The following is a 16,812-nucleotide window of genomic DNA, read 5'->3' as shown; positions in this document are numbered from 1 at the left end:
TCAATTTTTTCTGGAGGGAAGATAGGTTTTATTTGTGCTTTCATGGAAAAAAAAAAGCTTAACAAATAAGAAAACATTTTTGTAAAGAAAAGTAGAGTTCACACAAATAAGGCTGTGGAAAATGTGCAGGAATAGAAATGGCAAAAAGATGGTAGCAGGAGGTAAAGTTCACAAGATAGGGCATTCTAGTTGGAAGAGGGGCTAGATGACAAAATGTCAAGAATTTTAACATAATCTCATGTATTGCAAGTGTAGGTATAAGGATATAGTTTGGGTAAAGTGTAGCAAAATATGATTACAGGGATAGAAGAGGTTGAGACAGAATATTTTTCAAGTAGCTCTTGAAGAAAATGGCTTTAGAGACTGCTTTTAGATGAACTACAAAAGAGGAAGGTTGAAGGCTCAGAATTGACTGATTATATGAATAATTATTTCAATTCTCTAGTGACCTATATGTTCCAAGACACTAAAGAAAAACTGTACAAGTCTAATGAAAACCAGCTAATGATTCTGATGAGGGAATTGATATTATTTGTTTCTCCTTTTCAATCTCATTTTGTTGGGTTTCCATTGGACTATGTGAAAAAATGGGATGTGATTGTAATATACAGAGCAGAGGGAAAAGATAGAGAGACAGAGACAGATATGTAGTGACAGAGACAGAGAAATAAAGAGAGATAGTTTCCTAAGTCTTATAATATAGAAGCATAAGATGAAATAAATATAACTACAGGACTAGTAGGAAAAAAAAAAGAACCCTCAAGGGTCAAAGAATGTGCCCTGGTAAATTTCTCCTCATCTTTCCCCTACTCAAATAAATTATGACTAGATATCTCTCTAATCCAGTCTTTTCATTCAATTAATGTACCTTTCTCATATGGGGGAAGCTTGGAATATTAAGCCTTATCATTCCTGGAAAAAGAGAAGAAGACAGGAATGAGCTTTACCTTCCCATAGATTAGGAAAATGATAATAGGCATTTAATTTCCAAATATCAATGTATTACACATAAAATATTTTAACTTTACAAATAAACAGGGAGCATGTGAATTTTGAAGGAATAAAGAAAATGAAACATTATCCTTAACATTATGAAACATTATCCTTTTAGTTCTTATTGCAAAATTGTTTAATCTCTTTCCCAGTTTTTAGGATACCTACAATAGTTTTTCTGTTTTAAATATGATTTTGAATAATTGATTTGTTGGATAGGTAGGGAGACTATTGATAAAGTTGTTTTCTAATTTTTCAACTTTTAGTTTGATGGGACATTTGTCACTGGTTATTTTGATGGAAATTATTTCCGCTCTCTATTTTCAAATCCCTTTAAAATCTTCTGTATAATTGTTTTATGGTAGTTCATTCTGGTGGAGGTAGAAGCCTTTTTAGAAAATGATTTTTTAATATAAGCTGAAAGTTTTATAAAATATCTATATTAAAAGAATATTTGTATTTTACTTACAGGCTAAGCTAATAATTGTACTTAAATGAATCAGTAGATACCTTAGTTTAGTAATTGGTAAACCTTGTTGAGAGAAGTACAAAGTCTCTATAACTCTATCTCTCTCCTTTTCTCAGTGTGTTTTTGTGATGTCCTGTGTCTTTAGATCTATCTGACTCTTCTGAGTTCTGCATTCTCTGTTTCTATTTCTTTGTCTCTATGCTATTGAGGCTCTCTTTTTTTTTCTTCATTTCTGTTGATTAATTTGTGCATGTATATATATGCATGTATTGTGTGTTTTTCTTTCAGCTTGTTTTTATCTCAAAGAGATTGTAAATATATTTGCTTCTTGACTGTTATCATGGTTATCTGTAGACCATGTAGACATGGAAAGATTTTTTTAAAATATATGCTTATAATGAAGAGACTTAAAAATACAGAGGAATACTTCAAAAGTTGGCTTGGAAATAAAAGAAATAATTATTTTGATGAACTGTGAATTTTTTTTCATTCAAATTAATGCTGAAATCTTTAAATCCATATATACATTCAGAAAAGGCATGTTTGGTTCCATAATTTTCAAAGCATTTCGGGGTTTCAATTTCCTTATCTATAAAATAAGACAATTGGACTACATTCCCTATAAAGTGTCTTTCAAGTGTAATATGTTCCAAGATACTGAATCTATTGATAACATCCATTAAAATATGGCAGAAAAATATTATGCAGCCAACAAAATTCTTCTAAAGCCATGGCATAAATTAAGTAAGTTTGTTTATTTGTTTGTTTGTTTGTTTTTTAGGGGAGAGAGATATATAACCATCATCATCAGTTAAATTCAACCTTTCTTGTTGTTATTTATTTGTTTCAGTTTGTTCTACTCTTTGTAACCTATTTTGGGGTTTTGTTGGCAAAGATACTTGAAGTGGTTAGCCTTTTTGTTCTTCAACTATTTTTACAGATGATGAACTGAAAGAAACACTGCTAAGTAAGTTTTCCCAGATTACACAGATAGTAAGTATATGTGACCGGATTTGAATTTAGAAAGATGAGTCATCTTGACTTAAACCTAGCACTCTATCCATTGTACTACCTAATTCCCTCTGATTTACATCACACAATCCACTCCAAAAAAATGTATATTATTATCAATAGGCCATTATTAAATACTGTTTCTCATGGCTATAGTCCAAATCGATTCAAATCACAAAATATTTTCTTTATTTGAGACTGAATTTCTCTCTAGGCTATTCATGAACGTATCCCTTTTGTGATAAGCAGAGATTAAAATCTGTTTTAGTTCTGACATGCATCTGTTTGCCCTCTTGTCTAGTGGTCTATTCACTAGAATTCACCATGTTGGTGTGGAATTTAGGATTGGGGAGTTGATTGATTAGCACTGGCCCTGCTGTAGTTCAGAGCTCTCAAACTTTGAATAATGCACCAACCTCAATCTCTCCTCCACTCACTAATTTGCTAAGGTTTAAGCATCATCACCACTGCATCTTACCCTATATAATTCTTACTAGTATAGTTTGAAAACCTTTTGTGAAACAGAGGAAGTCAGAATTATAATAATGTTAAACAATAGATTATGAACATTAATTTTTTATATTTTTCTTTTCATTCAAAGACTTCTAAATGATTATATTTCTTTAAACAAAGGTCCTATGAGATAATTTCAGTTTTGTAAATTAGATAACCAAAATTCAGGATCATGAAGTAAAATTATGAACTTTCTAAAGAACACAATATTAAAAGTTTCTTTAAAAAATAAATAAAAGCCTGGAGAGATGAAATACTCCAATGGAAATGATTCCAGAACATCACAGTTTTTTAAAAATAAGTTGTAGTGATCTAGCACATAGATTGTTTTATCTATATCTATCTCCCACCTTGGTTCTAATTTCTCTGCCTCCCTGCTTCTTCTCCCTGCTTTCTTTTTCCTTGTTTCTTATTCTACTCCATCTGGTTGCTTACTGCCTATTTTTTTTTATTTAAGTATGTTAACATTAAGAAATATGATATATGAATATGTGAAATTCTTAAGCATTCTATTAAATCCATATAACAGGCATTTCTTTAAATAGAGTTTCTCTAATTCCTTTTCAATTTGGTTTGGGGCCAAATCATACTGGACTATTAAAACAATGGTGAAGGTGTTTCGAGTTACTTATCCAAGGACACAAAGCTATCAAGTGTCAAAACTAAGGCACAAATCACAGTGACATCTTTTTTTGTGATATGTATATATATATATACATACATAATATTCCATTCAAATAGCAACTTAGAAGAAGATAGATAGAAAGAACTGCAGAGGTAATATAATCCAATCCCTTCATTTTACAGTTGACTAAACTGAGTCCCAAAGAAAAGCTATTGCTTGCCCAAAATCAGCCTGCTAATTTCAGACACTCTGCCTCCTTTCCTTGCACTAAGATGCAATAAATAAAAGGGTCCTGTAATTATTACACCTCTGATCTTCTCTAAAAGTGATAGAAATTGGCTAGAAATAAAGACTTTGGATACTGTAGCAGCTTAAATAACAATTCCAAACTGAGTGCCTGTTAGAAATACTGCACAGTTCATACCATTTAAAAGGGAGAAAAATGTTGCCACTTGCTCTTTGCATTGTTATTAAATGCATATTTTTATTTATCTTTCTATATGTTTGAAAATAGGTCTTCTTATGCCCCAAATGTGTATCATTTGCCTACAATAAATCAATTCAATTTTGTTAACTTGATTTATTATGTGATGAATTATTTAGCAAAGGGCAAATAGCAAGCCAAGTACATTATTGGTATCAAAATTCACAGCAGCTCATTGTCTTCTCAGTTTTTTTTTTTTAATTTTCAACAAACATAATTATGTTTGTTTCATTCTTTACCTTGGGGTATTATATGGATGATGGGGGAGGGGGAAAGAATTTGCCTTCCATTTTTTTCTATTTTTAGAATGTCTACCACCTGCACGTGGATGTATATAGATAGATGTGTGTGTGTGTGTGTGTGTGTGTGTGTGTGTGTGTGTGAGAGAGAGAGAGAGAGAGAGAGAGAGAGAGAGAGAGAGAGAGGGAGAGAGGGAGAGAGAGAGATATAGAATTTATAACAACAAACTTTGAAATATAAAGTCTCTAGTATTTCTCAGCATTCTGATCCCTCACACTCCCACATTACTGATTGCACAGATGGATTTTAGAGTTTGGAGTATTAAAATAGACTTGGACTTTTTCAACTTGATGGGGGAGAGAAGTGAATTCCACAGATGGAGAGACTTTATGGGAAATGCCCCACAATAGAAGGTCAACTCTAGTACTACCAACTGAAATACCACTGTTTTCTCAACTGCTGAATCAGTGCTAAGGAGGCAGACTAGTTGGAATATGACCAAGACTGACAGCTTCTGAGAGTCTATAAACTGAATCCATACCAGTGTTTGTCACAATCCAGATGTAATCACATAGTTACAAATAAATGCTATTCAATTCAATTCACTACAATTCAGCAAACATTTATTAAATATCTAATAAAGGCAGCTAGCTGCCACAGCAGATAGAGCATTTGATGTGTAGTCAGGAGAACAAGTTCAAATTTGATTTCAGTCCTCCCCACAGTAGGATGCTGGGTAAATCATTTAACTGCTTTTACCTCAGTTTCCTCATTCCTGGCAAAACAGAGATTTCCACATCACCATTAACTAATGCTCTTTTGAGTGTAAAATGAGGTATTTGTAAAGAGCTTAAAGTTGTATATAAACTATAGAGTGTTTTATAGATTCCAGTTATTATTTTGTACAAGCCATTATTCTAGGTTCTTGCAAATCAAAGACCAAAATACTTTTTTCCTCATGATCTTTATGTTCTATTTGGGGAGAACAACATAAAAGAGGAAAACATCTAGAATGAATAGAAATTAAATGCAAAATAATGTGAGTATTTGCATTGTGAGTTTAGCTTTTATGCTTTCTTATCATGTCTGATTTTTGTCCATGATAGAATCATCAAGAATGATCCACTTAAGAGCAAGAGGATTTTTACTTCTACATTTAAAAAAAAAATTATGAGTATGAGTGGAATTCCGAAGTTATATATTTGTTATCAGGTACTTCAGGCAAGCTTATGACAATTTTATTTCTTTTTCTAATTACATATTTAAAAATATATTGCTTATGCAATTGATAGAGCATGAATCATATCTATGTGATTTGTCTCATTTTAAGAAAATATATTGCAAAAAGCATTAATTGAAGTTAATATGTAATATATACAAGCATACATATATTTATTTATGATGTTTTCATAAGTTATTTTATTTTAATATACTGTAATATTTTACAGGATTCTTCAGGTACTATGCAAGTTTTCTTGAAGGAACATGTTTCACTAGTAATGTAGGTCATATCCAGTGGATTTATTTACAACTTTTAAGGAGCATATTCATTCATTCAATCATTTATGAAACATTTATTCTGTATAAGGCACCTTGCCAGACACTGAAACTGAAGAACTGGAACCCATTCTTGCCTTCAGGATGTTTATATTCTACTGGAAGATAAATCTAGAATATAGAGAAATAAAATCTTTTTTATTGATGTCATAATACTTTATTTTGCAAAGAATTCATTTATATCTCATCATGGCAGAAAAATTATAAAATCCTAAATAGTTCCATACTTTAAAAAAACAATAATATGTTCTTCCCTCCTCCTTTTTAAACCCACTGTTCTGCATCTCCCCATTAAAGAATACATTTCTTGAGGGCAAAAACTATTTTTTTTTTGCTCATACTGAAGTATGAGTGTATGAAGTATGGGTGTTCAAGAAGAACTAGCACTTCTGATATGAGGGTTGACCAAGCCCTTTTTAGAGTAACTTATGAACCTCACACCTGTCAGTGAGTTAGTGGGGTGTCTACCCCAAGCAAGTTAAGGCATTTTCTGGTGGAAAAGATGGATAAGAAAAATTTGTTCCTACAGTTATGAAGGCAGGTGAAACAGGCACTGATGAGAGCTTACGTCTTAGTCAGACATTAAAGACATCACAGGAATCCTCTGCATCATGAGCCATTGCCAATCATTCTTAATATGCTTTAACACTGGACTTCAATGATTGAAAGAGGCAGTGAGATTAATAACTGTCCAATTCTGCCTTCTTAGATCCAATTCATGTCCTTTCAGGTCAAGACATCATTCCATGATGTCACTGCTCTCTTGGAAAAATAAAGGACAAACAAAAAGTGCAAAGCCCAGCTTTCAAAAAGCACTTAACTACTTTGAAATCTTAATTTATTGTTGGTGGATCTGTGAACTGCACCAGCCTTTTTATTTCCTTTCCTTGCAAGGCAATGAGGATTAAATGACTTCCCTAGTCATATAGCCAGTGAGTGTCAAGTGTTAGAGTCCAAATTGGAACTCAGGTCCACCTGACTTTAGGACCAATGCTCTAACCACTGTAGTACCTAGCTACTTCTCTATGCTACCACTGGATCCAGATATTTCTGGAGGAGAAGGGAGGCAGATGACCTTGCACAGCCCTCCCTCAATTTAAATCCACTTCATTTGCATGTCATGGCGATCACCTCCCTGAATTTTTTGAGAAGGGAGGGCAAACAACAACAAATGCTTTATCTATCTATCTATTTATCTATCTATCTATCTATCTATCTATCTGTTTTTATTATTATTATCTATTCTTCTATATTCATTTCACAACAAAGTTAACAGATTACCTTTGTCCCAATGTTTTTATCTTCCTGCCAAAAATTTCATCTTTAGCTATTTCTTCCATTTTGGCTGTACCTTCTTTAATTTCAGTCACAGACACAAAGCCAGAAGGAAGTAAAAAACATATACTTCTTGTTCTTACTGCTACTTAAAATCTCATCTCCTCAAGCATTTTCATCTTCTCCTTTGAGTTTTCACCATCCAGATATTTTGCTTTATCCAGAGTGATCATTCTCCTCACAACCCTTTCTCAAATAATTCATTATTTTGCTCACCACTCTTCCTTTTTGCCAGAATCCTTTTCCCTTTATTAGAATTTTCAACTTGTCTAATGATATGATCAAATGTCTTTGTTTTTTCCCCAATTAAACAGCTTACTCAACTCTAGTGATTGGCAACATTTTGATTCCATCTTAGCCATATTTAGGAAAAGTTACACCCTTGATCTCATTATTATCCACAAGTGTTCTGACTTCCCCACAATTCATGAATCTGAAATTCCATAATATAATATCCTTTTACCTTTTCCAGATCTTCTTTCTGATGTCCATTGTGCTATTTCAATATTTTTTTACCATTTTGGTAACTAGTTCAACTTGACACCACACTGTGCTCTACCCTCCAGTTCCTTAGACAATTATCCTATCTTTTCATATGGCTTTCCAAATTCTGACCTGGAATTACTCCTACCATATCTTTCTGCTGTTCAAGTGCTAAAGGAAATCAAATAACTGTACTAGTTTTTTTTTTTTTGTTTGTTTGTTTGCTTGTTTTTTAAAGCCATCCATTACAAATTTATGTCATCTAATTTCAATTGGACTTTCAACATTACACATCAACCATTTTTTTCCCGATTAAACCTCATTTATATTTCCAATAACAGCTGTCCCAAAGCTTTTCTTCTTAAGCTACCTATATAACTCTCTCTCTCTCTCTCTCTCTCTCTCTCTCTCTCTCTCTCTCTCTCTCTCCATACACACACACACACACACACACACACACACAGAATCTTACTGCATACTTCATTGAAAAAATAAATAAATGAGGCTATGCTACAATAGCTGGATAAGTTATCCATTTTCAGGTATCACATTACCTCAGCATCATACTCCATCCTCCTCCACTTTGTTCCAGTCTGGGGAATACCTTCATTCCAAAAGAGATTTCATCCCCTTTTGTATTCTTTATGAGCTTAATTTTCAATCATTTCTATTTTCTGTGTAATTTTAAAGCTTTATTCATCTATTTTCTTCTTTCTGATATTTTCAGAGACAGATAATTTCATCCTTAAACAAAACAATTCACTGGAAGCTTAACATTTTTTTTTCTTGTGCAACTATTTATACCACAAAAATTTTAGTATACATAAACATCACCTTTTCCCTAAACTATTTTAACAGTTATTAAGTAGGTCATAACCTGAATCTTGCTTTTCTAGTCTCCAATTTAAGCAAATATGAAAAAGTCTTTAGAAAAATATTACACTTTGCTATACTAATTTGGGGAATATATCTAATTTAATCTTTATTAAAAGATTTACCAATTCATATTTTAAATAGTATTTTCAAGCAATGAAAATTGAAATGATAAAATTAATATGATACTCATTGAGATTATATGAAATAAACAGAAGTTCCTAAAAATAAAAATAAATAAAAAATATATAATACATAACTATTAGCTTATTACTAAAATCCATCCTTCCTTTCACATTCAAACTGATAGAAAAAGCTATGTACAATTTTGTCCTCTATTTTTTTTTAAGTCTTTTATTCATTTCTCAATTTCTTGCATTCTGGCTTCCATTTCCACCACTCCAGGGACATTTATTCAAAAGTAAACAATGATTTCTTTTACATTAGATCTACAATTGTTGGTATCTGTTTTACCCATAAAAATCATCAGAAATATATCTTCTAATCTAGCACATTTTAGATGTGAGAAGAAAGACTCTGTCTAATCATTTAACAAAACAAAATTATTTTGTCTGTAGTTAAGTGAGAACAGCTAAATCAACTACTTGGGTAAGTCAGACTCATAGCATCCCAAGAGTAATATGAACCTATGAATTTTATTCACTCTCACATCCTTTCCATGAACCAATTTTAGTTTGATTAGGTGGTCTTTAAATGCCTATCATTCGGCTATGTTTTAAAAACAAATCATCAAAGAAAGAAAAAAAAAAGAATCTTTGGAAGCACAAAGTAGTCATTAACTACTAGCTTTGAGAGTCCTCAGAAGTTTCTACCACACCATGGTTACATATCCCAGAAAGCTATCACATATCACAAACATGAATATCAACTTCTTTATGATGTCTTTTTATGACAAGAAATGAAGCACATTGATTTAAATAGCTTTAAATTTCTGTGTTCCTTCCTTTTTCCCATTTCCCTGTCCTATTCTTCATCCTTCTCATGTAGGTTAAGATTCTTTCTTACCTGTCCAGACAATATTTTTTTTTTTTCTTAATCTGGTCTTTTAAGGAACTCAGTTTTATCTCATAACATCATATCATTGAGATAACAACCTTTTCACTTTCTACTACTCATGCTGACATCAACATTTATAAACTGTTACTTGGTACTTCATGGAAATGTAAATGCAGCACACAATACAATCTTCTTGCCTCTCCATACTTCCTGAAAGTGAGTTATTCAGTCCACTTTAATTCTTTTGGCTAATTGATGACTCTTTCCACCTCTTTGTCATTCCCATTTATTTTTCCAAGGGCACAATCTTCCTCATATCATTGAAATTATGGTCCAATTGTCTCTTGGTCTCTGTACCTCTAAAGTTTGTTTCTAATTTGGGCAATAACTGTTCTTTTCCTGTTTTTTTCCTGTTTCTGCTAAAGAAAACCACTATTCTCCTAAATGCCTGACATTGAAATATATTTAATTTTTATTTTCTCTCTGTGTCTCCTGCTCCCTATTAAATAGTCACAAAATTTTCTTGCTTTTGTCTCTATAATTTTCAAATACCCAGGCTTTCCTTTCCATTTCTTTTATTATCACTCTAGTGACAATCTCACAAATATTTATAAAAATTTCCTAAGTAGTCTGGATTACCTCTAATTTTCCTTGAATATCAATGCCAGTTTAATCTTCCTAATATACAATTATGTTCATATATTTTCACAACTCAAAATGTTCACAGACCAACTCTTTATTCTAGCATTTAAGATCGATAATCAGACTTCAAAATATTTTATTTTTTGTTATTACACATATGTATTTTAGACTAGGGCCAAATTCTTTATACTTTGAATAAATATTATATTTTTAATACCACATTGGCTTTCCACATTACTAAGGAAAATTGTCTTTCCCATCCATGCATATCTTTATTTTGATATCTTGCCTATTTTTTTTCAAGTCTAGCTCAAATAGTCAAATAAGGTAATTAATTTATTTATTATTATCCCTCCAATGAGAAATGATTTTCCATACAATGAATATTCATGATACCCTTTTCTTTAGTCTCTAGTCTAATGGATTTTAATACATCCTTGAGAATAGGGGTTTTGCTTTATTTATCTATCTTACCAGCCTCAACATTTATTTGTTGAATAAATATGCTTAAAAATGAAGGGAAAAATCTATAGTTTTGAAGGAAATGAAGTGAAATGAAGGAAAAACTATATAGTATATAGAGAAAGAAGTACTCATACATCTAACTTAAAAAAAAAAAAAAAAACTTGTCATTTAAAAAAGATCAAGAAAAATATACATTATTTATAGCTATTCAAAGTTCATGAGTTGTAGGTTTTTCAGTATATGCTCCCTTGGTTTGCTGCCTAAAGGAAGGTTGATACCAAAGAACAAGATCACCAGCTCCACAGCAGGACAATAGTTCATTCAGATAACCTGTGTACTGTCTGTGGATAATATGGTTCTCAATAGAAGTCTCAAAAGTTTATCCCTTGTGGCAACATTTTGACTTTCGTCCATCTATTTCAGAATTTAAATTGGCAACAAAATGTTATCTGTACAAGAGAATTGGGAAAGTCTCTATATATAACATTCTTTTTTTTTTAATCTTTTTTTTTTTTTAAATGAAGTGGAAGATTGCTCTGAGAGCAAAGGGAAAATGGTTTGAATAGCAATGTTTCCAGGCATTTAAAAATATTGGTTGAATGGCCATCTGACAATTTTTATAAATCCAGTCTAAATATCAAATGACACACTCTGTGAAAGAGATGATGCTGAAAAGGGAAGCAGCTAAATCAGGTTTTCTCTTTTTTATGAACATGGACAGAAAACTTAAATTTGAATCAGCTCCAACTTAATTGTTCATTCAACAACTAAATTGAGCAAACATTTATTAAGTACTTATATGAAAGACTATGCTGGGCAAGGCAATATAAAAACAAAAATGAAAGATATTTCTAGGAGATTGTATTCTAATGGGGAGCTGCAACATATTCATAAGTAAGTAAATCATTATTTTTTAAAATGAACATTTTCTTTCATTTGAAAATATTTTGCACCAACAACTGAGGAAAACCAAAATTTGTCATTACAGAGATGAAATTTTACCATTAGAGAGTAGTGAAAAGGGAATTTGTTACTGGCATAGGGAACCAATTGTGCAAATACAAAAAATGTAGGATAACAAATGTTATGTACAGCAATAGTTAGGAGGACTGTTTAATTAAAATAGAAAGTATGCTCAAGAGAATAATATAATAAGAGACTGATAAAATAGGTGGAAATCATATTTCATCGGTCTTTAAATGCTAGATTTAGCATTTTTAGCTTAAACTAAAATCTCCCATTGAAGATTCCTGAATGGGAAATAAGCCAAATGTCAGATTTCTGTTTTAGGAATATCAATTTGGTAGTTTTATGATAAATGCACTTGAGAAGGAGAGACTGGAGGAAGGAATAAAGATTAGGAAGTTATTGAAATTATTGAAGCAAGAAAAAATAAGACTTTGAATTAAGCTAAGCACTGTATTTGACAAGAAGAACAATGTTGTGCAAGACATTCTGGAAAGACAGATGAATTTGTAATTGATTAACTATAAATTTTGGAGCAGCAAGGAAGAAGGAAAGAATTACGGATGACTATGTTTTTGAAAATGGATGAATAAAAGTTGAATGCTCCCCTTTGCAGAAATAATTGAAATTGGAATCATCATCTAGAATGGGAAATAAAAGAGCATAAATATTATATAGCATCTACTATATATGCCCAACAGTGTTTTTTTTTTTTAATGACCTTATATGATCTTTAGAAAAACCCTGTAAACAGATATTATTATCCCCAATTACAATGAAAGAAATGGAGGTTACAGATGTTAAGAAGAAACTTGAACACAATTATCTGGATGTTAATTCAGCTCTGCCTTACTCTCTCCAAGCTCAGGGCTCTGATTGTGTAGTACACTGACTTTCTGGTTGCTTTTAGAGATTATTAATGAACCCATCTGAAATGATCAGTTCATACACATACACAGAGAGAAAGAGAGAGAGAGAGAGAGAAGGACACATAGGGCAGAGCCTTGAGGGATGTTCATATTTTATGGCTAGAATTAAGAAATGAAGTAGCAAAGGAGAATAAAGGCATTTATTAACTAGTTATTTTGTTCATAGCATTCAAAATGATATCTAAATTTAAGGTTAATTTTTAACTTCAAAGGATTGACAATCTAGTTGAATTTTACAATCCCATTTCTAAAGGTAACCATCTGTTCCAAAGTATCTTCTCCTCTTGTTTGCTATGATAACATCCTGTCCTCATACCAACTTGTTTCCTCCCCCCCCATTTATTAGAATTATATATTGGAAATGGTTAAGGCATTGCTATATGAAAAAAGAAGACTTAGCTTTAAGTCTGTTGAGACACATTATTGGGATCCTAGACATGTTTACTAATTTGTTAAAGGAGATACTTGATAGTTTCTAAAGTCCCTCCTAAATTATCAATACTAAATTTTTGAAAAATCACATTTGTGATTTAGTAGGACAATGTATTGACACTTAGAATAAAGCTTCTTCCAGTACACATACAAACACACAAACACACATTCACACATTGTCATTCATATTATCATATTGGAACCTAGCCTCCATCTCAGGCCACATCTATACCACTATACTGCCCTCTCCTTACTTACTTACTTTTCTGTCTAGCCTATTCCCATTAAAATGTAAATCCCCTGAATATAGAAACTGTTCTGCTTCCTTGTATTTGTATTTCTAGCATTTAGAACAATGTTTGGAACATTACAAGCTCTTAATAAATATTTTCTCCATGTAACTATCTTGTAAAACTGAAAGTAAAGTCTAAAAGAATGAGATAGTTGAAAAGAGAGTTTAATGAGGAAAAAGAAAAAAAAAGTTTATTGGGATAATTAGATATTTCAGGAGGGAAAGCAATTACATAATTTCAAGCTGATACCTGTAGTATCTCCACTGAAATATATCACATCTAACTTACTTTGGTTTTGGTCTGTCTCTGATTACAAATATTATTGCATAAAGGGAGCAAGGATAGGACAATACCATGAGTATAAACCATTTTCAGAAATCTAAGGAGATCAGAAAAGATTTCATGTAGGATTGATGTTAATAGGTCACTAAAAGAATATACTTACTAGAAGGAAAGTGTTGCACATATACTTTGATCCATGAAGACATGGAGGAGAGATCTTCTGATTAGATGAATGGGTTCTTTTGGTTAAATTAATTTCTTATTAACTGAGCTGAAACCCATTTATTCAATGAAATTTTCTACTATATAGTCAGCCCTACATGACTTGAATATACATACATCTCAAGAAATATTGTTATTTGCCAAGTTGTGTTGTTTGATCTCTTGATTTTTTTTTCAGAAATTCAGCATTTTATGATGTTTTCAACCATACAAGCAGACCATCAAACATATAGTGTTAACACTGAGTACAATAGCAGAATTAAATCATTATTATGAATTTTCCTAGCTAATGAAATAAACCTTAAAGGAAAAAATCCTTCTAAGTATATAGATAGCATAGATGTATAGATATATAGAAATATGTATGTAAATATATAGATAGATCGATATAGATATCTGTAGGTCTATAATCTGATTTTTTCTATTTGTGTGGAGTATAAAGAAACTAGTATGTATACATATATATTATATATGATGAACATAAAAATAATTGTATATAATACATACTAGTTTGAAAATATATGATTGTTCCTTTAAAATTTCATACATGTTATGTTCATAATTAAATACTTGCGTATATAAACAATCATATATGCATATGTACATTATACTGTTGGAGGTCTCCTCCAACCAATGACTTGTTCAGCCTAATTTTAAGATTCTGTATTATTCATTGACTTCTTGGAAAGCTATTGATAACTTAAAGAGGATCTAAAGAAAGGTTGCCAAGTGCATGCGATATGAGAATTGGTAAAAAAAAAAAAATGGTAAGGGATAATTAGCCTTAGACTTAGATTTGTGATATAATCACTATATGCAAGAATTTGAAAAGTTATTGCAGAAACATTCTTTTCATATTTGCAGAGTGCCAGAAAATTCTGCAAAGAAAGGTTGGGACTCTTGTACCATCCTTGTCCAATGAACAATAAAAGGGCAAACTACCAGGAGAGCTAAATTGCAATAATCTTAACATTTGTGATATAAATGAAAGAAAAAGGAGAAGGAACTTTCCACTAAAAGGAAGGATGGATGGCCAAGTTATTCTTTATAGATAAACGAAAAAGAAGATAGAGTTTTTTTTTTTTCACAACCAAAGGTAACCAAAATAATTATTTACTGAATTTGAAGTAATCCCATATATCACGACTCATTTTCTCAAAAGGAAAATAATTGCCTCTTACATGCCAATCTTGGGAATGAAAAGGTTGAGAAATTTTATGAAAAACTTTATACAATTCTCTCAATTAAATTAAAATGCACTGTAATTCTTGTGGTATCAGTGAAAATGTAGGAAAAGTTAGAGATGGCAAGAAATATTTAACATAGTTCAGGAAAAAAGGAATCTGAAAGATAAAAGATGTGATTATAGATTGTACAGAAGTCTCATGCCCTTTAGAGTTTAATGGTAGGAATTTGTGCTCTCATTTCAATTAATATAAACAAAATCTGTAGGCCACAGTTTCTAGATTGCATTGACCAACCAAAAGGCAAGATAAATAAGTTCTAGTCCCAAATCATTTTGGGAAGAATGAAGTGGGTGTGTTCATTAGATGAAAACAGAAAATATCACCCAGGAAAGTCTTTATAATGAACTGAATCAGATGCAGCAATGAATAGCTGCACATAATGATGCAGAAAGCCAGTCAAGAAGCCTACAATTCTGGCCTGGGACTGCCTCGAAGAAGCATAACATTGCTTTCATAATAGAGAGGAGAAAGGTATGGAAGAAACAAGGTATGGTATTTCCTCATTCAACCATTGTTAACAGGAGAGATAAGTCCATTAGAAGACAATGAATTCACACAGGAACTGAAAGATATACAAAGAGATAGGAAGCTTCAGAATTTATTAGGACTGTCAAAAGAAATATAAGGAAAACAAAACCTCACATCTTTTCCTCTTGAAGCCCAGAAGAGGTCTATAGCTAAGGAGAAATTCATCAAGAATATAAGAAATTAGTTAATCTTTTGCCATATATTTTATATTCAATAATACATACAAATCATGTTTGTTCCCATGTTTTCACAAAATAAGTGTTTGTTTGTGGGAATGTTCCCCAGGTTTCTGGAGGTCTTGTTTTTTTATATATAAACTATTCTTAGATTATAATTTCAGGAAATATCCTTTTCTAAAAGCTAATTAAGTGAACTTGGCAATCAGTGGGGTGCATATGGGAAGGAAGTTTGTGAGTAAAAAATTTCAGTCTCTGTAACAAAAATTAGAAGAAAAACAGAAGGTTGGGAAATACTTTTTATAGCCAGTATTTCTGGAAAAGGACTCAATTCTAAAATATATGAGACAACTTTACAAGAATATACATCATTCCCCAATTGATAAATGGTCAAAAAATATGAACAGTTTGCAGATGAAGCAATTAAAGCTATCTAGAGTCACATGAAAAAATGCTCTAAATCACTATTGTTTAGAGAAATGCAAATTGAAATAACTCTGTGGTGCCACCTTTCACCTATCATATGGGCTCATATGATGGGGAAGTTGATAAATGTTGGAAGGACTATAGCAAAACTGGGACAATAATGCATTCTTAGTATACCTGTGAACTGATGTGAACATTCTGGAGAGCAATTTGGAACTACATCTAAAAAGTTATAAAATTAAACCTTCCCCTTAATTCAACATTATAACTACTAGGTCTGTATACCAAAGGGATTACCAAAAAGGGACAAGGACCTATATGTATAGACATATTCATAGCAGTTCTCTTTTGGTGGCAAATAATTGGAAATCAAAGAGATGTCTGTCAATTAGAGAATTGATGAGTAAATTGTGGGATAAAAAATGCAATGGAATACTATTGTTTTATAAGAAATGATGAGTAAATGGATTTCAGAAAAATGTGGAAAGGCTTAGCTGAATTGATGTCAAGTGAAGTGAACAGAAGTAGGAGAATAGTGTAAGCAGTAATAGTGAGATTGGGCGATAAACAACTATTATAAACTTAGCTTTACTCAATAATACAG

Source organism: Antechinus flavipes, chromosome 3 (assembly GCF_016432865.1).
Source record: "Antechinus flavipes isolate AdamAnt ecotype Samford, QLD, Australia chromosome 3, AdamAnt_v2, whole genome shotgun sequence".
Taxonomy (NCBI): Eukaryota; Metazoa; Chordata; class Mammalia; order Dasyuromorphia; family Dasyuridae; genus Antechinus; species Antechinus flavipes.
The sequence above is the reverse complement of the archived record's forward strand: the minus strand, read 5'-3'. Positions refer to the sequence as shown.